The sequence below is a fragment of the Alligator sinensis genome, unplaced genomic scaffold (genome assembly GCF_000455745.1).
Source record: "Alligator sinensis unplaced genomic scaffold, ASM45574v1 scaffold332_1, whole genome shotgun sequence".
NCBI lineage: Eukaryota > Metazoa > Chordata > Crocodylia > Alligatoridae > Alligator > Alligator sinensis.
Window position 1 is genome coordinate 110,662 of NW_005841993.1, and position 24,121 is coordinate 134,782.

Sequence of the window (24,121 nt, forward strand, 5' to 3'; positions counted from 1 at the left end):
TAATGACTATTCATTTACTTCACCATTTTCAGATTTGATGCATTCTTTCTGAAGTGCACTTTTAATCTGGAAAAAAACTCCCATTTAATTTTATACAAAGCACTGAATAAAGCTTCCCAACTTTAAATACATTCTTTTTGTGCTATGTTTCTGTTTTATGTTACGATTTTTTACTCTGTCTGCATTTCTACCAGCTAAACACCTTTGGTCAAGCATCTCGTTTACATCTTATTACCGTTATCTAGTGCAATGTATCCTGACAATGATATGTAAAATCAGCATAATAACTGATCATTAACACTTTCTGTTTGAGCATTTTATTGTGACTGATGCGTGGTAGAAGTGAAAGCTTAATTGGCAAGGAATGAAGGTACAAAAAAGAAAAAAAAAACCCATGACATTATCATGTGATTTTAAAAGTGACAAAGCGTTAGTCACATGGAGAGGAGGAGGAAGAGAGGAATTGTTTCCAAAAAATCCCTGTGTTTAATCTTTTCATAGTAAAGAATAATCAGAGAAAAGAGTGAAACCTATAAAGAATCATGTTTCTTCTATGAACATAATTGATGTTCCAGTTGTTGGTCTTTAATTTTGATACGGTCAGGAGTTAAGAATGTTAATGGAATCCCTGTCCTATTGAAGTTCACAAGACTATTTGTCATGGAATTCAAAGGCAGCAGACTTTCAGTGTGCTCAATACATAAATTTACTTTATTTGAAGCTCCATGATTCAAAAAGTTTACATAAAACTCTTAGCCAAAGTCTGTTATGAAAAGGTAATGACAACCCTTTTCTTTTTAACATAACCATGGAAAGCCTTCTTTTCTTTTGAAGTCTACTCAAGCATATTAATAAAAGAATCTCAATGAGCTGGAACTTCACATTGTTCCTTATGGCAAGTTGCATCTCAGCAGTCTCACAGTATGTATGTATTTTGCCAAAAAACAAGTGTCTGCAGGCTTACAAGCATGGAAGAATGGTACACAATCATATTTACTACCAGACTCACATAATTTATTTTGTTTATTCCATTATGGCCGTGTACAGAAATTTGGGGAGGTTAGATCACGTTAAAAATAACCACCCAGTTTAGGGTAAGTCAGGATAGTGGGGGCATGTGGGGGGTTGTGGGGATTGAGCGGGAAAGCCAGTTCTGGGAGGTATCAGGGGGTATGTGGGGGAATCAGGGGGGGGAGTAGGATCCACAGCAGAGATTGGGGGATCAGTGGGAACAGGTGAAATCCACAGAGGGGTTGGGGGGATAGCAGGGTCTGTGGTGGGGATCAAGGATATCGGGGGCAGGCACGGTCTGTTGGGTGATCTGGTAATCAGGGGACAGGTAGAATCTGCTAGTGGGATGAGGGAGGCAGGCAGGTTCTGTGGGGAGGGGGTGGGGGAAGTGTTACTGAGGTCCAGAAGGGTTTGGCAGGATATGGGGAAGTGGCAGGGTTTGTGGGGGGGGGGGTACTCTGAGCAGATGGAGAGGTCTCTACCTCACCCCCCTTGGTTCAGGAGCTACTTTTATCCCCCCCCACCATCAGATATACTACTCCCACAAAAGGATCTACCTGACCCTCCCTCCACCAGGACTTACTTGCTCAGCTCCCAGTATTGGCAAATGCTGATAAAACTACTGCTGGGAGAGGCTTGCAGGATGTGGGCTTTCATGGCCTGCTGGGAACCTGGCTTGCCCTAAACCCACACTGAAATTCCGACTGAGATTCCACACTGAGAATCATCAATGTCTTTACCAAGGCATACAAGAATATGGTACTGATGTTTAACATTCAGAAGATTAAGATCCTCCACCAACAAGCTCCTAATGAACAGTCCCCAGCCCTGGTAATCCAGATTCATGGTGAGACTCTGGAGATCACTGAGTATTTACTATACCTCAAAAGCCATCTGTTGCAGAAGGCTGACATCGACAAAAAAAAATGCAACATCAACTCAAATGTGTAAGTGCAGACTTTGGATGCCTGAAGAAATGGGTGTTTGAAGATCATGCCACTAGATCCAAAATCAAGCTCATGGTTTATCATACAGCTGTGTTCCCCACCATTGTGTGGAGCTGAAACATGGACAACATAGAGGAGACATCTAAAGTTGTTAGAGAAGTACCATCAATGCTGAAGATCCTCCAAATCCAGTGGGAAGACATATGTACTAGGGTTAAACTCCTCCTGCAAGCAAACACCATGAGTGTTGAAGCAATGATTGTATGACATCCACTTTGTTGGGCCGGCCATGACATCCAGATGTCTGAATATAGACTTCTGAAACAATTTCTATTCTCCCAGTGCTCAGCCAAGGCATATGCTCAGAAGGGCATGATCTATACTATATTTAAATTGATATAAAATTAAAGAGAAGTGACTATCAAAAGACCCCACTTTTTTTAAACACCTCTTCCCTCTTTTCCCAATTAAAAAGGGAGTGTGAAATGAGCAGATTAGAACTAAAAAGGAGAAAATTTTCCCCTTCCCACAGATTATTTGTTAACTATTCCCTGTATTTCCCTGGAGTGGAAGATGGGGGGAAAAAAAGAAATAATAAAACTCCCCAAGCAAAACCTTATATCAGAAGCTATATTTTGTTGGCTTGTTTTCATAAAGCCTCAGAGGGTTATGTGGACATATCGTGTAAGTATATATGCAAAATGATTGTTATTTTCTATGAATGTAACAAAATAAAATTGAATGTAAAGTTTACTAAAGAATAATCTAGTTTAATCTCTCAGGCAAGAATCTAGGTACTAATAAAACTGGGATCCACATTTGTCTTGTATAAAAGTCGAAAGGGAAAGGTTTTATCTGTCTTAATTAATTTAATTCCTCTGGGATGCAGTTCATGAACCCATTCTTTCCTTAAAACACTTCACCTTTCTACTGTGATAATTAAACCCAAGTGAGCTGTTTTGACTTTCTTCTTGTTTATAAGGGATAGGTCATCTAATCAAGGAACAGAAACAATTATTAATTAATGCATTCTTGTTGTTATTCCTACTACTGAACGGCCCAAAGGCTCAATTCAGTATTGAGGTTCTGTTGTGCTTGAAGTCACATAAAGACTCAGGAAGATAAGATCTTTGCCCTAAAACACTGGAAAGATAGAAAACAATGAAAGCATGGGACAAAGAACATAGTATTCAGTGCAAGCTAAAGGTGAGGCCATGCCACATTTATTACAATTGGTAATCACATACTTATGAGTCCTGTCTCTGGGACTGAGTAAGAGTTGTACTACATAGTACAAAGAGATTAGTCATTTTTTTAGTTATACTTCATCTTCTTTTAAATTTATTCCATTCTTGTGAACTAGCATGGCACGAGAGAGAATGTCAGGATGTTTGTGAAAAAAGTAAGGGGTTTTGAGCCAATAACTAATTATCAGTTTGAAAATTCAAGAATACGATAGTATGCAATATAAGGTAAGCAATCACACAGTTGGAATACAAAGGTTTGACGATCAAATAGTTGAATAACTGACAGCAGCAAATGATCCATAGGTTGAAATATATTCACACACAATATTCTCATTTTCTAGAAGACTTTGTCTGCTTACATATAAATCACAGAGAGAAAAATTTAGCTGTGCTTTTCTTTTCTTTTGCTGGCAGCTTAGTTAGCTCATTTCTTTCAGATAAGTGTATCAAGGGAAGCTAGTATTATGTGAGGCTACTATCACAGATTTTTTCCCTGGCTATTTGTATACTCAACAAGCCTATCATCTAAGCATTTAACTAAAATCTCAGTGGGCATGTCTATACATATAGCAAGTAGTGATGAGTAAATTAACATTTTCTGTGTACTATCACGGGTATGTTAAAGTGTAAGGTAGGTATTACCCCGGCTCTTAATATTAGTTCTACAAAAGTGACCCTTATTAGTCTTCATAAAACAAAACAAAACAAAACAAAACAAAACAAAAAATTAAAAACAGAAAAACCCTGAAAACCCTCTTAAGTATCTGGTAGTATTCATAGCAGTTTGAAAATCACCATTGATAAGCATTATCTTCTACTGGGGAGTCCATTAGTTCACTTTACTTATGTCAGGAAGGTTCAACCCCCACCCAGATCTACAGGATAGATCTAGTCCCCAACACCTTATCATCTGGCCCATGGTGCTCCCATGGGTCTGTGGGGAGCCCTGTGGAAGGTAGCCCTGCATGCTAAATCAGTTACATGGGGCCCAATCCCAGTGTGCAGGGCTGAGCAGAAGCAGCACAGGGCCTCTGGAGCCTGATCCTCACAAGTAGGACTGGGCACAAGCAGTATGAGTCTTCTGAGGTCAATCCTTGCATGTGGCAATGGGTGGAAGTAGTACAGGGTGCTGGAGCCTGATCTTCATATGCAGGACCAAGCAGAGGCAGTGCAGGTTCCACAGAGCTTGAGCCTCACACATGGGATCAGTAGGGGATGGTGTGGTGTGGGTACCCTACGCTCAATCCCAGCCTGGGGGAGCTGATGGGGACAGTGCAGGGCCCAGTATCCAATCTGGCCCATGGACCAGCCCTATAACCCTCATCTGATCCGTGGGGCCAAAAGGTTGAGCACCTCTGATTTACACAGTTCTGTTTTTTATGTTAAAGCCATTACACAATTCTGTTCTTTATGCTAAAGTATTCAAGCCATTAGCACAAAAAAGTGCTATATCTAAATGGGAGCTAAGGCACTGCAATACCTTACTTGAGGCACTAACCTTCCTCTAGTGGAATATATAATCTTGTGTTGGTTCCCTATATGATGAATTGGAAAAGTTTGTCATCTTAGAATTGGATTCAAAACAACTAGTGTGCTGATTGGGGAGACACCAAGAACAAACCAATAGGGGATACTGAAGAAAGGGCTTAGACATCCTATTCAGGCCTAGAGGGAACTTGATTCCTTTATTCAGGTTCTTCAGTAGAAAAATGTTTTAAATTACTGAATTAAAAGACTATGCATCGTAGTCAATGAGTGCTTCATGCTAAAGACATAGACAGTCCTGGTAGCAGGGGCTAGATGTCAGGACTCTCATCTCCCAAATAGGTTCTGTAACCATTAAATTACAGTGGGCACATCACATTAAAATGTTTACTCCAATGTTACCTATTTAACTGCTAAGTAAAATGTCACCATCTACACATGCATTGATATTAGGACACAGTAAACTAATACTAGTACGGACAAACAAGTACTATCCTACCGCAGAGTTATTTCCTCAACTGCAGTGCACACAAAAAAGCTGACAAGGCTGGATGGAGCATAAGGCTGCTTCAGTGCAGTGGCTACCTACTGGCCTAGGCTCAACCAACAGGGGTGCCTGCTGTAGCACCCTTTTGCTCCAACCAGCCCTTCTTCAGCACATTGAGCCAGGGCACAGCAGCCCCAGTCTACCAGGCTGAACCCTGGGGCCCCCTACCAGCCAGGGCTGGCTCAACATGCTGCGGTTCTGGGCATGTGTGCAAACACAGTGCCCCAGGGCAATAAACTCTGACACAAACTGTGCTAGAGTTTATTAAAACACCTTAATAGCACATGTAGATTTGTCCAGTCATGTTCACACTTGTATTCTCTTGCCGTGTCTGAGCTTCAGACTTATGCCCAACAATAATACACTCAAATATATGGTGTAGTTCCACATACATTACCTTCCCAGTCGGCAGTGGTATAGCTGATCCTGTGTAATCTTGGCTGACTGTCAAAAGCACTAATTAATCCACCCTCTGCAGCACTGCTTCTGGTCCAAAAGGTAGAACAAGCAAAGCAGCACCAGCACTGCTCTTCTACATGCGGTCTTTCTCATACAATGAATATTTATTTCTTTCTGCACAGTAGAAGAGCTTCTATCAAAATAATGGACAATAAAATCATAGAAAAACAGGGCTGGAAGGGACCTCAAGAGCTCATCAAGCTGAACTCACTGAGAAAGGCAGGATCATCCCTATCTAAACCATCTCATCCAAATATTTCCCAAACCTCCTGTTAAAACATTCCAAGGATAGAGATTTCACAGCCTCACAGTAATCCCATCCCAGAATTACCTTTACAGCCTGGTTGTTTGCAGCTACCACTGAATTCTTTGTGAAGCCAATCTGTTAGGCATGCTGAGAATACACTTAACAGGCTGTCCTGGCAGGGATGCTTCCAAGGTTACCTTGCTCACCCACAGCTATCTACATGCTCTAATCCTGGGAATGGAGTGGTAACATCACTTCAGGTACATTTCCCTATGATCACTGTTGAAAGCTCATTTTCAGGCATACCCAATATTTCTGGGTTGGAAATGTGCAAGAGAGGGTGTGGGTTAGTCTGTGGGCACGTATACTGATGAGCAGGACATTGCTGCCATTGAGACATACCATTAGGGCTCCTAGGTGGAGGAACACAGCCTGGTTTAGTCATGAAATAGACATTTAGCTTCTGGCTCCTGAGCCCCTCAATCTATCAGAACTAAGGTGCTTTGGGACGTGCAGAAGCAGAATGTAGGTCCCTAGGGAGCTGTTTAGGGGGTTTTGTTTGCTTGTTTAAAAAAAAAATAACATCCATATGTTACTGGACGTAGGTGACCCCAGGGTTAGGCAGCATCTGAGTGGGAGGTTTTTAGGGTCGCAACTTTTGGCTTAGATTTCTAAATTTCATCTAAATTCCACTTTAAGCACCTAAGTCCTTTTTTATAGGTTGTCCTAATAAACTATGGACCTTCTGCCTCCCTACCCCCGCCCCCACCCAAAATGGGGTTCTGTGTAAATGTTTCCTGTCTAGCATTTTAACTTATTCCACTGCCACAAATCCTGGGTTTAGCCATTTTAAATTTTAGCCAGAAGCATGGATAAGATAATATAAAGATTATTAAAAAAAGAAGCCTGATTAAACCAAATGGGACTTTTCCCTCCCCTGCTGTTATAATCCTGTATTGTTCATGTGGTTTGGGGGACTGGAAGATGCAGAAGCATGGTCAGCTTTAAATTGTTATGAGGTACCTGTCAATCTCAGTATGATATAGTTAAGCATTAGCAAACACCCATATTTGATAAGATAATTACCTCTCAGCTTGTAAAGGACTAAAATTTGAATAAATTACCATTTTCAAAAAAACTCGGTGGGTGTAGGATGATTCAACTCCTTCTTGCTTCTATTTAATGTCTTCTCAGTAATTGTGGTAAACAGAATTAGCATTATGAAAAAGTCTGGTTTAACATACGTGACACATTTCAACGTAGAATTCTGAGGAAGTCATGATTCCCCAGAAACATGATCCTTACACTACTGTTTCAAACCACCTGCAGGATAGGGGCTATATCTTGATAGGCTCTGATCCTGTATTCCAGTACTTCCTAACACCGATGGAATTCAATAGAAATTGTGTGTGAAAGACACATGGGACTGAGCTATACAATTTTAGAACTATTCCTATAGCTATTAAAGGGAGTTTCACCCTTAGTTTACCGAGATTATCAGGACTGTTGGGAGTAAATTATATTCTTCAGGACCCAACTCTGCACTGAGACAGATCCTTGTACCTACACCAACTTCCATTGTAGGCAGTCACTGGTATGCATCTTACTGAAAAATGTATGCTTTGGTGTACATAAAAATTAAGAAATGCTAGCTTAAACTATCATTTATAATGCAAAAATGCCTGGTATCTTTTGCTACCTTCTTGCCTGCTTGCTGGGTAAGCTCTTAGGAATGCAGGTCTGGAGCCAGACTCATCCCATAAACACCTACAGTGCAACTTATGAGGAATTCAGTCACTTGAGTTTCAAAGAGTGATCCAGATTGGCCCTCCTTCACAATCTAAAAACTTTGGAAGGTGCTTAAATCTATGGAAGGGCCCATTTTTTTAGTTTTGGACTGAATAAGACTTCATGGGTCATGAAGTCTTCTGATGTGAAGCACCACATCATATAATACCTTCCATAAACTTGCCAAGCTACATTTTGAAAATAGGTTTTGGGGCTATTTTGTTTGGGTTCTTCTTCTTTTTTTGTTCAGTTGTTTTTGATTTTTTTACCAAAGAACTTGTACTAGAAATCTGTGTTAGAACCTTTCTCACTAGCATGAGGAACCTGTTAGATTTCAGTCTAAATTGCTAATTTATATTAATAGGTGAAAGAGTCTCTTCCCAACTGTCGTGTACCCTTCTCTCCTGTGTCTATTATTGGAGAGCAAGCAGATTCCCTTTTATCCTTCACTTTTGCTAGTCTAAAGAAGCTCATATGATACACTCTCCATTTCTCTGATTATTGTAGTAGTCCATTTCTATATTATCATTTATAATATGTGATAATATAGAGGAGACAAAGTATGTGCTATCATTCAACTGTCCTGGACACTCCATAAAAATACAGATGGCCATAAACCTTGGCAAGAAGAACTTGGGCCCTGAACCTGCAATAAATGTTAAAATCTATACATATACATCACAACTACTGGTTGTGTGCAAAATTAATGTGTAAATGTGTAAAATTATGTGTAAGACATTGCAGAATTATGGCCTTAGGCATAAATGCACAAAACACTTAGTTCCATGCAGAGATACTTAATCAAACTTGGAGTATGCTACCTCATGTAGTGGTGTCACATTAGTGTAGTTTGCAGTCATATTTAAAAGCAGAATAGTTAATTCCTGGCAGAATACTAGGCCCCTTAATCCAGAGGCAGTTTAAAACTAGATATCTCTGACTGCCCAGCATATGTTTTAATTACCACAAATTAGGCATTACATAGTCCCTGCTCCAAACTGCTTCTTTAAGCTGAGCACCTGAACCGTACATGTGTTATTCATTGGATGAAGTAGATGGAGAATCATTGGGCAATGGCAACAAGAATCCAGCCCAGATGCAGGATCCCCTCTTTTCTAGAGCAGTAGCTATCTCACATTTGATTAAACTCTTTCTCTTCCTCTCAGGTCTAAAGGTATTGCACTCCTGGGTGCCCAAAGGCCAGCTCCAAAATGAAGGACGGTGCCTAATTAGGGACAGTGCCCAATTAGGGATACTGTCTAACTTGTGGTGTGGTGGACAGAGCCCTATGCTGTAAAAAGGAGGTTCAAACCCACTCTAGCAAGGGTGTCCAACAACTGAGTCTCCCACTTCCTGGATGGATGTTTATTAGCTACACGGTCAACACATGAGAGGGATCCCTTTCCCTCTATCATGTGGCTTTCCTACAATTTCCGGATTTATGCTCCTACACATATACACAGCTGTGTACCTGTCCAGCCATAGTGCAGACTATTGAGCATGGTCAGTAGCAATGTTGACACTCGTGTGTTCATACTGCATGTAGGATAGGATTGCAAACCTATCATAAATACCAAGTATCGCACTTATGCATTTGGGTAACTGCCATCTAGGTTCATAAGGTGAAATAAAATTCTGCCCCATCCCTCTAAGTTATAACTGCTGCAATTGTATCTGTACGAGTAGACGTACAAAAGAGTTTAATTCATAGAATTAATTCAAACGTAAAGCAACCAATTAGTATAATAAAGTATTGAAAGTGAGTGCAAACAATTGAGGTGCATACACATCCTGAAATGGATCTTCTTTAATGTGTCCAGTTTTACAATTCTGTTAAACTGGGCTGTTGCTTTTACCTACACTTCACACAGACAAGTGCATTACTGGTCATACCATATGTTTTACAAAGTGCCTCAAAATTCATATTATAAGGCATGATTTATTTTTAACTATATTTTGTGTGTAAATCAAACACTACTTTCTAAACCTAAGAGCCACAAAATTCTATTTGAAGGGAGACATCCGTCTCACTGGTAATATGCATGTAAAACTTTCCAAAGGGCACTATTTCACTTTTATAGCTTTCTAGAAACTCTCTTCTCATCTGTACTCTGTGATGACACTGCTCACCCTTCTCAAACCATCACGTAGCCATTTGTTAAACTTATTTCACTTTTTTCTCATCATAGGTGAAGTTCACAGAGTGAACTGTGGAACTTAAATTTCTGTAAAGAAATAGATACCTGTAAAAATATTAATGAACACTGCAGCTAATCTGTATATAAATTATCAGAGCCTCTTAAATGATAGCAAAATTATATTTTTTTATCATTTGGAGACGGTGTAGGATTTTCACAAACATCTAAGAATTTTAGTAGCTCAAGTTATTAAAGGATAATAGAATTTGTTTTTCCTAGCACTTAAATACTTCTGAAATGCCACTCAGCCCCAATAACCATTTATAGATTTGACTATGCCCTGGGATTCGAAGGCAATACTGATGTTGATGGATAAAATACTTCAGTATGTATACAGTCTCATTATTATCACGTAGTAAATGAGTGCCATACAGAATTTATCCTCACAATATCCTTTGGGGAAAAAGGGAAATATGTTATGATGCACAAAGAAAAGAAAGACTAAATTCCACTACATTTTTATGTGCTGAAGTGGGCACTCATGTGGCCATTTAAGTGCTCTTTCTGACATTTAGCAGCTTCTAGATACTATTTATAACCAGGGATCCTGGTTTTCTCTGATAAAAATAAAAATCCCCAATTTTCCAATTAAAAAACTAACCCAAAATCCATATCTTCTATGATCAAAATGAAACACACACACACACATATATATGTATTTGTATGTGCATGTGTCTATGTGTATCACATCTTATAACACTATACCTAACTAATTATGTTTTAGTTAAAGGCATGGCAGACTAGGAGGACCCCCATCTCAATTAATTCCATTATGCACATAAGATACATGCATAATTAATTATTCTATTCATCATATAGTTATAAACAGAAATCCTGGTTTTCTCTCATAAAAAAAAAAAAATCCCCAATTTTCCATTTATAAAAGTAACCCAAAATCAACATTTTTCCATGAACAAAATGAAACACCTACTTTGCCATGCCTTTATCTCTAAATATAATTAGGTATTTATAGTGTTATAATATGCATGCACACACACACAGACACATATGTGTATGTGATACATACACATATGTGTCTGTGTGTGTATGTGTCATACTTTATATCCTGGGGACCCAGTGCTTGTTGTGGCAGTGCATCCCTGATACCTTCCCTGCCATGCTTGCAGAGGTATGCATGCAGCTGTCTCGGATGGCCACAGCTGACTCGAGTTACGTTAGAAATTGGTCGTACATTAGGGCGGGCTGGTGAATGGAGAGGCAGACACAATTTATTGGTTGTAAAAACTTTACTCACGCCACTTGCAATCACGACGCAGGTGGTCCGGTCGTCGGAACAACCACACGAGTTGTTCCAGCTGGCGGGGCCCAAGCCAGTTAATCCGTCTGCAATTTGAAGCCGGCAGGGAAAGGGGTACGTCGGGGTTGTGCTCGGTGACGGGAAGAAAGATCGATAGGTGATCAGTCTATCGATTGGCAGCCGCAAGTCAGATAACTTCAGAGGCACTCTGCAGCGTGCTCAAAGCTCTTCGACTTGGGCGGAAGTCACGCGGAATTTTAAACGGCCAGCAAGCCAATTACTAGCCGCCACGTGTGAATAATTTAGCACTGGCCAATAGCAGGGTACAAATTTACATTCGAATAGCGGGAACTCTTTGCACCATGCATTTCTGTGCTGCAAAGAAGAAATGCATCCTGCAAAGGAAACTGCAAATTGGCAGGAACTCTCTCCTACACACGGGTTCTCAATTGCAGCAGAACACTCTGCCATGCAAAGGAGCTTTCATGTGGCCAGGAAATTCCATAGTGCCGAGGCACAAAAATCACTGGGTTGTGACAGCAGCCACCACTAGCAATGAGCTGGGCTGGGGCTCCAGACCTCCCAGCTCCCAGGAGCCTTCTGTAAGCAGCCTAGGCTCCCTGCCACCTGTCACAGAGCCTGGGCTGCTCTAGCAGGGTTTGAAAAATCCTTGTCACCTGTTGTGAGCAGCTGCAGCTCTGGTCAGGCTCCTGCCAGCTGACATGGAGCCCGAGCTGCTCACAGCAGGGCTGTCTACCTGCTGTGGGCAGCCTGGGGTCTGGGAAGGAAGCCACTGCCCACCATGGAGCCAGGGCTGCTCACAGCAGGGCTTGCAGCTTCCACACCATCTGCTGTGAGCAGCCTGGGCTCCATAGGCAGTGGCAGGAGCCTGTTCAGAGCCAAGGCTTGCTGTGGCATATTGAGCAAAATGGCTTCACATGCCATGTTCTGGCATGTATGCCAGGGAGTTACTGACTCCTGACATAGATCATATTTCATTTCATAGAACATGTCCCAAATATGAACCTTGTTTTTGAAAGGCATTGTGAAAAAAAAAATGTGTTCCAGAATTATGGCTGCCAAGAGCAGAGACAAAGCCTAACCTTCAGATGACTCACCCTCCCTTTCCTGCTTGCTTAGCTAAAGCCCTGATTACTGATCCTGGTTTTCTCTGATTAAAAAAAAAAAAATCCCCTATCTTCAGAATTAAAAAAAGTAACCCAAAATTCATATTTTCCCATGATTAAAATGTAACACCACTAATATATTTTTAGCAGTGGAGCAGCGGTAACACAGGGTGGTGGGTGATGGCAGTGGCCACACGTGGAGCAGGGGGGGTGGTGGTGGCCTCACACAAAATAGTGGCAGCACAGGGTGGTGGGTGGCAGTGGCTGCTGCTGTGCGCAAGCTTTCCTTCACCTCCCCCTTCTCAGCTGGCCAGCCAGCCGGAAATTGCGGTTAATGGAATTTCCAGTTAGTTAAATTATGGATAGCAGAGATTTTACTGTATAGTGGTATTTCATTTTGATCATGGAAAACGTGGATTTTGGGTTCCTTTTTTTAATAAAAAATTGGAGTTTTTCTTTTATCAGAGAAAATCAGGATCCCTGCTGATGAAGATTTGCCTCCATAGATAGATCTAGGATCTTGAAAAGAACTAAAAAGCTGTGAAATAGGAGGAAAGAAGAAGCCCTAGCAGACTGCAAAATTGCTTTTAAAAGGGTTAGCTTGGAGAAATGATTAAAAAGGAGAGATGATTGTTAACACCTGTGAAGTGAAGAACAATTGGCCATTAATAGGCCATTGACTACTTTAGGTTCCAGAATTGTAATACCAGAGCTGCTGCATTATACATTATAAAGCAAGAATCGAAGCATGAGTTTCTACCTCAAGCAAGAAATCAGCTTCTCCACTTAATACATGTGATCTAGTTTTGGAGGCTAATTTTACAGAAAAAAAAGTTGTGTGCTATGTACTAGAAAATATGGTAATATAGCAAATGAACTGATAGGAAAAATTGTTGTGCATCTAGACCACTCTAAAACTACAATAGTATCCTTTTGCATAGTAAATCTATATTATTTGTATATTCAAGCCACATCTTGCTGTGGTACAAAGTGATGTTTCTCTATTGAACTTAGTATAGTTCCATGACCTGAGGATCTAGCTTTCAGTGTTCAACACTTAATTTTCTTCCTGTAGCATGAAATTTAAACCTAGACCTTAGTGTTGAATTAACATGGAAAAATGAAAAGTAGTGAAAATTATTTGTTTTTGATAAAGGGTTTTTTAAAAACATGATTGATCCCCTGATTATGTCTTCACACATCTATGCTGATTTAGCATGCTCAAATACTATCGTTACACATGCACATTTTGTTTGCAATTACACATTTTTAAACACCTTTTAGGTATACAAATAAATATTTTTTGGTTTTTTAAATCTTATATGACAGAAGCAATAGTGTAACTAGGGGGCCGGGGCACTTGGTTCAGAGGGATTTCAGGAACAGCAGCTGCCGCCACTACTGGCCTGCCACAGCGGTCACTGTCATCATTACCAGTCTGTCCACTGCTCTTGCTAGGGTACAGAACCTGCTTGTACCTCTATGCAGAATTGTTTTAAAAATCTTTTGGAACAGCACATTTTGAGACACCATTATGCAAGTGATCACCTTTACTGTGAGTAAACAGTGTGCATATTGTTTGATGCACCTCTAAAGTTTTGTAAAAAATTGTGAGTAAAAGATTAACTTGTCAGCAGAAACACAACTTGCAAGTATTTTACCATGCTAAGTTGACCTCACCAGTGTTGTCTATGTAGTGCTCAGTTATAATGTTTCACATAGCTAATGTTGAGTATATAGCAGTACCTCCATTAAAATCTATGTTTTTGTCCTTTATACTAAGGAATTTAAATTGTTATGTAGAAACTTAAGGTCTTAGCATAGAGAGTTTTTCATATTAAGCATTTAAAATATTTGTAGGATGCCTTCTTAGGCTGTTATATTGTGCGTGTATATTAAAAGGAAAGATCATCTTGTTCATACTATCACTATTAATTGTCTGTGATTTTATGTGAACTGCTGTGAGTAACTTTGAAGAGTTTGTCTTGCTATTCTTAAGAATACTCAAAAAAAGAGAATTTTAGGTACTTCTGGCATTTATCCCAATTGTTTGCCAGTTATCTTCTCAAATCAGGAAAAGATATGATAACGTGTTCAGTCATCTATATGCTTGACTGCCAGGTGATTTTTCAGAGTGCAGCAGATCTGAGAAGGCTGCATGAGAAGATGGTGGGAGATTGGTCATTTGCCAGTAATGTCCCCAAAGTATATATATTTTTTTAATGCAATTGATTGTAAAAGGGAAGATGAGATGAGGTGAACTGAAAATTGTTGCATAGAAATTTGACACTGAAACGAGCAGGAACAAAGGGCTGGATCTAAAAAAAAAGCAGGGTTTGGACATCAAATGTGAGACTTTGAAGGATTCTAGGCATCTAAATCTAAAACTATAATCTTGAAAACCCCTGCTCAGTTGCTACCTAACTCTGGACTCATCTGAATTCCATGGATGCTTTTTTGACTTAAAAAGACTGCCTCCTGACCATGCTAGCTAGTTGAGCAAGTGAAGGTCAAAATAACTAAACATTCTGCTGCAACCTGAAAAAATAAAACCTGACTGATGCATGCTATCTATACATACATAACACTATAAATAATCAATAATATCTGTAGTAGAAGTCAGAGCAGAGCAGGACTCCCCTCTCTTTTACTTCCATTAGGTATATAAGGTAAATACATAACTAATGGTGTTATTCCACCATTGGTAGAAATAGAATCTAGAAGCTGTTAAACACCAGAAATGATACTTAAATGGCTACATGAGTGCCCACTTAGGCCCATAAAGATAAAATGGGAGTTAACCTTTAAAGCATTGCTACAAACTCACAATAAATTCTGTCTCAGATGTGTTTATTAGCTCTAATCTCTAGTCCAGTGATACTCGAAAGGTGGTTGCATTATTTTTTTTTTTTCTGTGGGGTTGGGGTACATGGTAGACCTGTGTGAATAGGCAACTATTTAATTTGGATTCAGCCAATGCAGATTTGGCCAATTCATTTCAGAGATTCAAATCACTTACTGATTCGATTTGGCCGAATCGATTCGGAAAAGATTCGGCGATTTGGCCATAGGGTATAATGGGGAATCAATTAAATATCTATACCTTTGATGTTTTTTGGCTGATTTGGATGAAACTTATAATAATGGTATTCTCTGATGAGGGCATTAAGTAGACCAAGCTTCAAGGTGATAGGTATGGTGATTTCTGGGAAACTGCACCTCAAAGTCCTTAAAGCAAAACTCATGTTACGTGTGTGTGTTAAGCCATAGTGAGGTAAAAACTGCAGAGGTGGTAGCTGTTGCTAAGTCCACAAAGTCTGCCAAGTTTCAAGGAGATGGGTGCAGGGGTTTCTCAGAAACTGCACCCCAAGCTGTTGACAAGCAAAATTTGTGTCACATGTATGTGTTAAGGCAAAGGGGAGCGGGGGTGAAAACTGTAGGCCTGCTAGGGTCTGCTGCATCCACAAAGCCTGCCAGCTGCCAAGGAGATAAGTGCATGGGAAGTCTGGGTTCTGGGGCCCTGCACCTCTGGCCACAGGCAGGCAAAAGTCATGACATGGGTGCTTGTGGGACTGTGTGTGTGTGTGTTCAGGTGCGCCCTTCCTGGCACTGGGGCTTCTGCACAACATGGCAGTATGCCCCTGTGAGGCCGCCTCCTCCCCTACAGCTTTGGCCCCGTCCACCACTATAAATGATGGTAAGTCAAAATAACTTAGCTGGCTCAACATGGAAACTCATGGACTCAATATACACAGTGGAATTCTGACACACTGCAACCTGCCGGACATCTGACTCCCTAGGTACCTTTGCACTCTTACCTGCTCTGCCTGTCCCTCCCCTCACCCCATGACACCTCCATTTCCATTTTCACTGACTGGCTTTCTTGCCTGCATTGCATGCCAGGCCAGCCTCTGGCTTCTTTACTATTATTTCCATCCAGGACCAGAAGATACACCAACTGCACATATTTCCTCAGCCTGACAAAGGGGTTTTCAACCCAAAAACTTCCTAAGATATATTTTTCTAACTATTTCTTTTTTTTTCATAATAAACATATAAACATAAAAACACAAAATAAGCCATCACACACTACGAGTAACATATATCCAACACAACATCTTTACTTCTTGCTGTTGATTCCTTTATAAAAAGAAAGGCTCTGAGACAGTTCCATCTGGGTACCTTTGATACTGCTGGTGCTATTGGGGTTGAGCCAGCTAAGTTATTTTGACCTGCTGTTGTTTACAGTGGTGGACCGAGCGGAGACTGTACGGGAAGAGGAGACCTCATGAGGGCACATTGCCATGTTGTGCAGAGGCCCCAGTGCCAGGAAGGGTGCACCTGAGCACACACACAGTCCCACAAGCATCCATGTCACGAGTTTTGCCTGCCTGCGGCCAGTGGTGTAGAGCCCTAGAAGCCAGATAGGCACAATTTCCCAGAAACCCACCTATCACCTTTAAACATGGCAGGTTTCATTCCCTCAGCAGAGGTGACCATCCCTGAAAGTTTCATCTGAATCAGCCAAACAACAACAATGTTATAGATATTTCATTGATTCCCCATTATACCCTATGGCCTAATCTCCAAATCACTGAATCTTTTCTGAATTGATTTCGAAGCTCCAAATGGATTCAGAAAGCCGAATGCTTCTAGTGATTCAATTCCGATTCATAGATTTGGCCTCAGAATTGTATGAATCATCTCCAAATCTGAATCATGATCCAAAGCTTTGCATAGCCCTCGTACGTTGAGAGGGAAGGCTGTGCTTTAGTGAGGTACTCCCTAGCATGGTCATGAGGTTGTGTTATGATTGAAGTTATACTTCTGCCCATACCCAAACTGTCTTATTTTTGACAGAATGAGTAGCTCTGGGAATCCAGAAACTAGGTGTTCTTCTGCCTAAGATCCCTGAGGGGTCTATTTTGCATAACAGACTGAATAAATCAGGAGCCTAATAAAATACAGTTTTCTGCCACATTATTATAAAACAGAGTAAATAATGGATGATAGAGTACACAGAGGTTGTACTATCTTTCTACTGAATACGTTGGAGGAAATACTGGTATCTGCTCTTGTCATTAAAGCCTCGTGGTTAAAATATGTGTCCTAGAATTGACTGGTAAAGGTTCCAACCCCTCTGCAAGCCACAGCATTATTTTCACAAAAGATTGGTGCATAATTAGTTGCCCATGCATTCTGGGTGATATTGCACACCTCAAGCATTTTTTTTTAAAGTGGGGGGTGGGGGAGGTTGGAAATTATTTATGGCAAAACTTAAATTAGAAAGGCTTGTTCATGTGAGAATGTATACATACGGATTAGATGAAGTTTCTGGAAGACGTGTTTCCAAAGTCACATAGTCTAGTAAATTAAACACCGGACTAAGATGCAGAAATTTCAACAGTATGTATCACTGAAAAATATTTAGCCGGTATTATTGCATGAGTAATTCAGTAATCCCATGGGATCCCAGCATTTGCAAATCCCATGGAAATCAGGGTTAGAAATAGAATTGAAATTTCTAGGAAAGCTACTTCTGGTCCATACTGCTTGAACCACAACTTCTTATTCAGTGGTTTCAGTTATAAAATAACTATAATAAAATTTACCTCCCTATGCTATCTATATCTGTATTTGCATATGGGACTGTTAAATTTCATGTACTGGTACACGAGAAGTCAACAAGTGACAATGTTTGAAAGCTTTACAAGATTTTTTCATAGCAGTCTTTTGAGGAACGCTGTATCATAGCAAGAAGGTTTGCTCTCTGCTTTAATCTATACACGTGAAGTCAGTTCTTCATGTTGAAATCCCACAATGCATGCTGTGTGACTAGTGTACATAGTGTAAGATAAACAAGTAGCATTTACAGAATGCTCAGGGCATTGCTTTCTTCTCTAATATGAACCAACTTGAAAGATCCTGGCTTTGCTGCTGTTTTGCAGAAAGATGATACTTTATATTTTCACCATTAGGTTCTGTTCTTTATTTAATTCACACATCATAAAGTGGCAACAGCTAAACACCCTTTAATGTTTCAAGTCTATTACTGAAATACTAGGACCAGTGTAGCCAGATCTTCTGAATTACTTTAAATTTGCAGTGGTTCCCAGGGTAGTCCTTCTGGCATTGAGAAATTGTCAAAGCACAAAGCTTTTGTCATATTATTTTGCACCCCTCTTCATTATCCCTATGTTAATTGTACACTCCCCATCACCAAGCTCTGCCCATATCCTGTACACCTAAGTCAAATGATCCTTTCCAAAGCCAGAAGTTTACCAGTGAGGCTATTCCAGATTCATCCCAAGAGTCCGCTCTCAGACCCACCAAAAACTGCAGTCTCAAAAGCAGTCACTGGAAAACAGTCCAGAGAACCCTCATAAGTAAACTTCTGGCTAGATGGGTCATCAGCAGGGATCCTGGTTTTCTCTGATTTAAAAAAAATCCCCAATTTTCAGTTTAAAAAAAGTAAATCCAAATGCATATTTTTCCATGATTAAAATGAAACAAGGCAAGCCATACGAGGAAAGGCTGAGGGACTTGAGCCTCTTCAGCCTAAAGAAAGAGAAGTCTGAAAGAGGACTTGGTAGCAGCTTACAGCTACATCAAGGGCTTGGTGATCAACTCTTCTCCAGGGCACCCTGGGGGAAAATCAGGAGTAATGAATGGCCACAAAACTCCTGGAAGACCATTTCAGGCTTAACACTAGGAAAAACTTCAGTTAGGGTGTCCAGACTGTGGAATAAACTCTCTCCAGAGGTGGTACAATCACCTGCTCTGGAAATCTGCAAGAGGAAACTGCATGGTCACCTCGTTGGGGTCACCTGGCCCTAGTGGTCTTTCCTGTCTAGTACGGGGTGGGGCTGGACCCGATGATCTTACAAGGTCCCTTCCAGGCCCTTACAGTCTATGAAATGCCATTAATATATAGATATGTATATAGTGGTGTTTCATTTTAATCATGAAAAACATGGATTTGGGGTTACTTTTTATTAACCAAAAATTGGGATTTTTTTAAATCAGAGAAATCAGGTTTGCTCAGGCCTTCTACTAATATTTAGTTGTCATAGCATACATAAAATGGATAAATAGCACAGAGTGTGTTTATGCTTAACATCTACCACAGTTGCCTCAAGTGGCCTCAGTGGCCTCTTGTTGATACTTCATTATAAATAGATGTTTATGATCTGATCCAAAAATAATCTGCCTTCTATTACTGTCTCAGCAACTCCTTTCTTCTTAATTTCCAGAATCTTTGAAAACTACTTTGTTCATTTCTCAGATAAGAAAATCTGAATGTATTTTTACCTTGACCTTTCATCCTATTTGTTTTGGTTCCATCTAAGTGAACAATTCATCATATCACCATAAAAGCAGTGTCTCTTCTGCTCAAGACAATTTCTGTTAGATCTCTGAAGAGGTCTGAATTATTCCTGTTTGAACTGTAAATGCTTATTATTGGTATTTGTGTGCTGAATAGATTTCTATTACAATTAATCTGGCATGCAGGTGACTTTACAGATGAAATGAAAAAATAGTCTCTTTGGTGAAATAATGGCAAATATCTCTCTGTTTCTATAGTTAAAATATAAGTGAAAAGTTCATCCCATCCAGCTATTAACCTCTTCAAATATAATAGCATCATTATTGGTTTTTAACATATTTTTTGCACTTTATAAGTCTGACTTTTTTACTTATTTTCTTAGATGGGTTTAGCAGTCAAACTCCAAGATCACATCTTACCATAGATGGCATTTAAATGCTAGTGAATTTTGTCAAAAATAAAACATTTGTATGTGAAGCATATAATCCTTCAGACTGAAAGCTGCTTGAGATAATTGGTAGCATGAAATAATTAAACTCCATACAAGTTTAACTCCATACAAGCTCTATACAGTAAGAACAACCCCAATTACATACATATACATTGTTCATAGATTCATAGATGTTAGGGTTGGAAGGGACCTCAATAGATCATCGAGTCTGACCCCCTGCATAGGCAGGAAAGAGTGCTGGGTTCAGATAACCCCAGCCAGATGCCTATCTAACCTCCTCTTTGTCCTGGGAGCTGGGCCAGCCGGGCCAGAAAGCAGGGGTTTCGTTAAGTAAAGCGGGATCGGTTGGGCAGGCATGTGGATGGAGAGGCAGAGACAGCGTATTGGTTTCAAAACAAGAAGTTTTACTTACGCCTTTGGTGATTCAGGCACAGGTGAGGCACACTTGGTTAGTTACAATAACATAGCAGGTAACACGTCAACCGCAACAGATGACCGATGACCGGTAACAAGTAACTAGTAACGCAACGCAACGAGTCAAGCATGCAACAGGAACGGGGTACGTCGGGTAAGTACAGCGACGGGGAGATGTTGGAGGGTGATCAGTCCCCCAGCGAGCCCCTGAGGTGATCCCTGAGCGTGCTCAGAGAGCTCCTAGGTGTTGTCAGGGCACTCCGCCTTGGGCGGAAACTCCTTAACCCTATATATGGCTGGCAAGCCAATAGCTCATCAGCTTTTCGGCATAATTTGCAGACAAAACAGGAAAAAGAAGACGGGGTTGAAACTGCTCGCTCAGCCCATTGTGACAGGAGCATTTATCCCCGTCAGGGACTTATTTATGACATGCCCCCTTGCTCATGGCACAATGGATACATGATTCAATTCAACAACCATTTCATCTCTGAACTCATCATCCCTAAGGGGTACAGGTAAACGGGTGTATATTATATTGAATAACGACATAAGGTCGTGTTTCATAAATTGAATCAAGAAGCATATAGTAACAACGCAAATACATGACATGAGTTCATCTTTCACAAACCGGATCAAGAAACAAAGAGTGATAACGCCAATACACAAAATTACAGTAACTATGAAAAGTTCAAGCATAATGCCTTCGATGGGTGTCATTGTAGTTATACGTCTCAGGTTTCGGTATTTACAGCGACGTTTCTCTTTTCTCCCGTTGTAATGGTTATCAGGCGCTTTCGAGTCGTTAATACTGGTTTCTGAAAGACAAAACTTGCAAATACACGGGTTTGGTTTAAATGGTGGTGTCGTTTATAGACTCATTATTCTCGGGGAGTTCCGGTAACTTCGTGTATACAAAGGAAGATAACTTTGTTAAACGCCGTTGGATCAACTGTACAATACAACATCCCATGCAAACAATTATTGCTATGGCTATGAATGGTAACAATATAGTAATGAGTGGGATCAACAAGTGTATGAGCCAAGGGGACGTATCCACCCCACCCAATTAAAGAAATCAGCCAGCCATCCCTTTCCTAGTTGGGCGATCTTATTCGTATTCGTAGCAATTTTCCTCATTGTGGCTACTTGTTGCTCCAAAGGTACGGAAACGTTTGGAATACTAATACAGCAATGGGTCGTAGATAAATTAAGGTACTGACATAGTCCTTCTTGTTGTATTAATATAGCATCAAGGGCTAACCTGTTTTGCATCATCATATGCGATGTAGCTTGTAATTGCTGGTTCACCAAAGAAAATCCTAGAGCAGAATCGTTAGCTAATCGCTCAACTTGCTCAGCTAATTGTGCTATCGCCACTCGTGCTTTTCCTATACCTATTCCCGTCCATCCGAAAGTACCCTCGAATCCCCATTGGAAAAATTTGCTTATACGCTCTGAGCCCGTGAGTGAACTCCAGACTGGGGTATGTCTTTTAGAGTGACAAAGCATAGTTGGGCTAATCGGGTAAGCAGTATCAGTGCTCAAAGGTGGACAGAGCATTACTGAGGTTAAAAAGCATTGTACTTCCGAAAGTGTCGCGGGCAGGGTCGTATATAAACGACCATCTGTACAGGCCCCTAACATTCCTATCAGAGCAGGGGTGGATAGTTCCGCACATTTGCCCAAAAAAGTGACTCGTTGGGCCCGCTTGGGTCCATCGAGGACAGTGGTCACATTATGGCAGGCAAGACTCACTAACGCCGCATGCAGAGTGGGATAGTAAAATGAGTACCAGGTATTGTTTCTAGCTACATCGACTGCCAAAGATTTATTCCAAGTGACTTTAGAGAAAGGCTTAAAAAGGGGTGAAAGAATAAGTCCAGAGCTAGATCGCATGGAACGGTCAACATAAGGTGGAAGGGCCAGGTACCATGGGGGGGTTATGTCCTGCGGTTCCCATGTTAAAGAATTATCCAGCCTGGACCATTCTACCTCAGGGGGGTCGATTCCCCATGGAACTTGGGAGCAATATAGGGGCCCGTTAGCGGGTATCTGAGCCTCTTTACCACTGTCGGTTGTTACCGTAATTGTGGTTGTGGCCGTACAGTATTTTTTAGTAGTATTAAATTGGGCTATGGTGAAATTAGTTGGCCAACTGTACTTGGTAGTCATCCATGGCTTACTTCTGGCTATATTTATAGAAGTACCCAACTCTCTGGATCTAACGTTAAACCATTCAGTGACGTTAAGGGGAATCAGATAGGGGGTAAAGACAGGGTCATCAACTGAAAGAGGAAGACGTAAACAAGCTGTGAGACCATCCCTATCTGATTGATCACCTATAGCTTCAGCCCAACTTGACAATACTTCTAAAACCGTATTATCCGTTGTAGGATTTTCCTTATCAAATAAGGTAACTAAAATTGGATTAGCAAATAAAAGTCCAAGTGCGAAAATGTTATAAGGCATCGCTCTCTCTCTCTGTCCGCGTCGATGGTCATCTCGAGCTCTGAATCTCAGCATAGCAGCATGACACACTGGCTCTTGTGTCTTCGGTGATGTTCTCCTTTTCTCCTCTATCTCAGAATCGGTTGTCGGTTCTTTTATTTAGGAACCTGTAGGAGACAAGATTTTTAACAGTATTAGTTATTTGATACATTCGTCTGTAAAGCTCGCCGAGTCAGCCAATTATGATGGGCTACGATTAGTGGGCGATCGGGCTTTTCTTCTAATAGGACCGAATAGGTGTTCGGGTGCGGCTCAGACTGGCGAACTGTTCCTTCATGAACCATTGGGTGTGACTGACGACGGTGTGGTATTGTAACCCATACTAATTCATCTGGCTTGAACTTCGGTTTCCACGGTGATGGTTTTCGGGATGTGGATTCGTCCCACAAAGGTTTCGTCATATTTAATGAGATTAGAACATCATGATTTTTCTTGTCCAATTCTTATAGGTCCCTCCGCCTCTGAGACGCAATTGTTCCTTGTACAGACCAATATGCCTTTCTACAACACCATTCGACTGTGGGTGGTACGGTAGATGAAGATGCCATTTAATATCATGGAGTTGGGTGAATTTATCTATTGCGTTAGAATTAAATGGAGGTCCTCCATCTGATTGGATTTCTTGGGGTGTTTTCCATGTTGCCAAGGCAGCGGTTAATGCAGTGATGACAGGGACAGCATTACTTTTCCGCAAAGGAACAACTTGTAATTGACGGGTTCCTAGATCGACTATGACTAACCCCTTATTCGGTGGTTTTGCTCCTGGCAACGGTCCTAGTAGATCTACCTGCCACGTCTTTCCTGGAGAGAAGTATTCTGGGTTTAATGCTCCAATTTTGTGACTCGTCCGGTGACATTTCTCTTTTGCGCAGATCTCGCAACTCTTAGCAACTCGCTTCCAATCCTCTTGGGATGCATACTGACCAGGAGAACTAACTCCTTGGGTTTTAAGTTTCCATCTTTGGTAACTGGCTTGAGGGCCGGGATGCCCCCAGTGTTCGTGAAGCCATGTCAAGAATGGATCGGCTTCGGGGAACGATCCTGGAATTGAAGCTGCCAGTACTACATCACGTCGTGGAGGGTCCTCTAGTAATTTATCAATGGGTT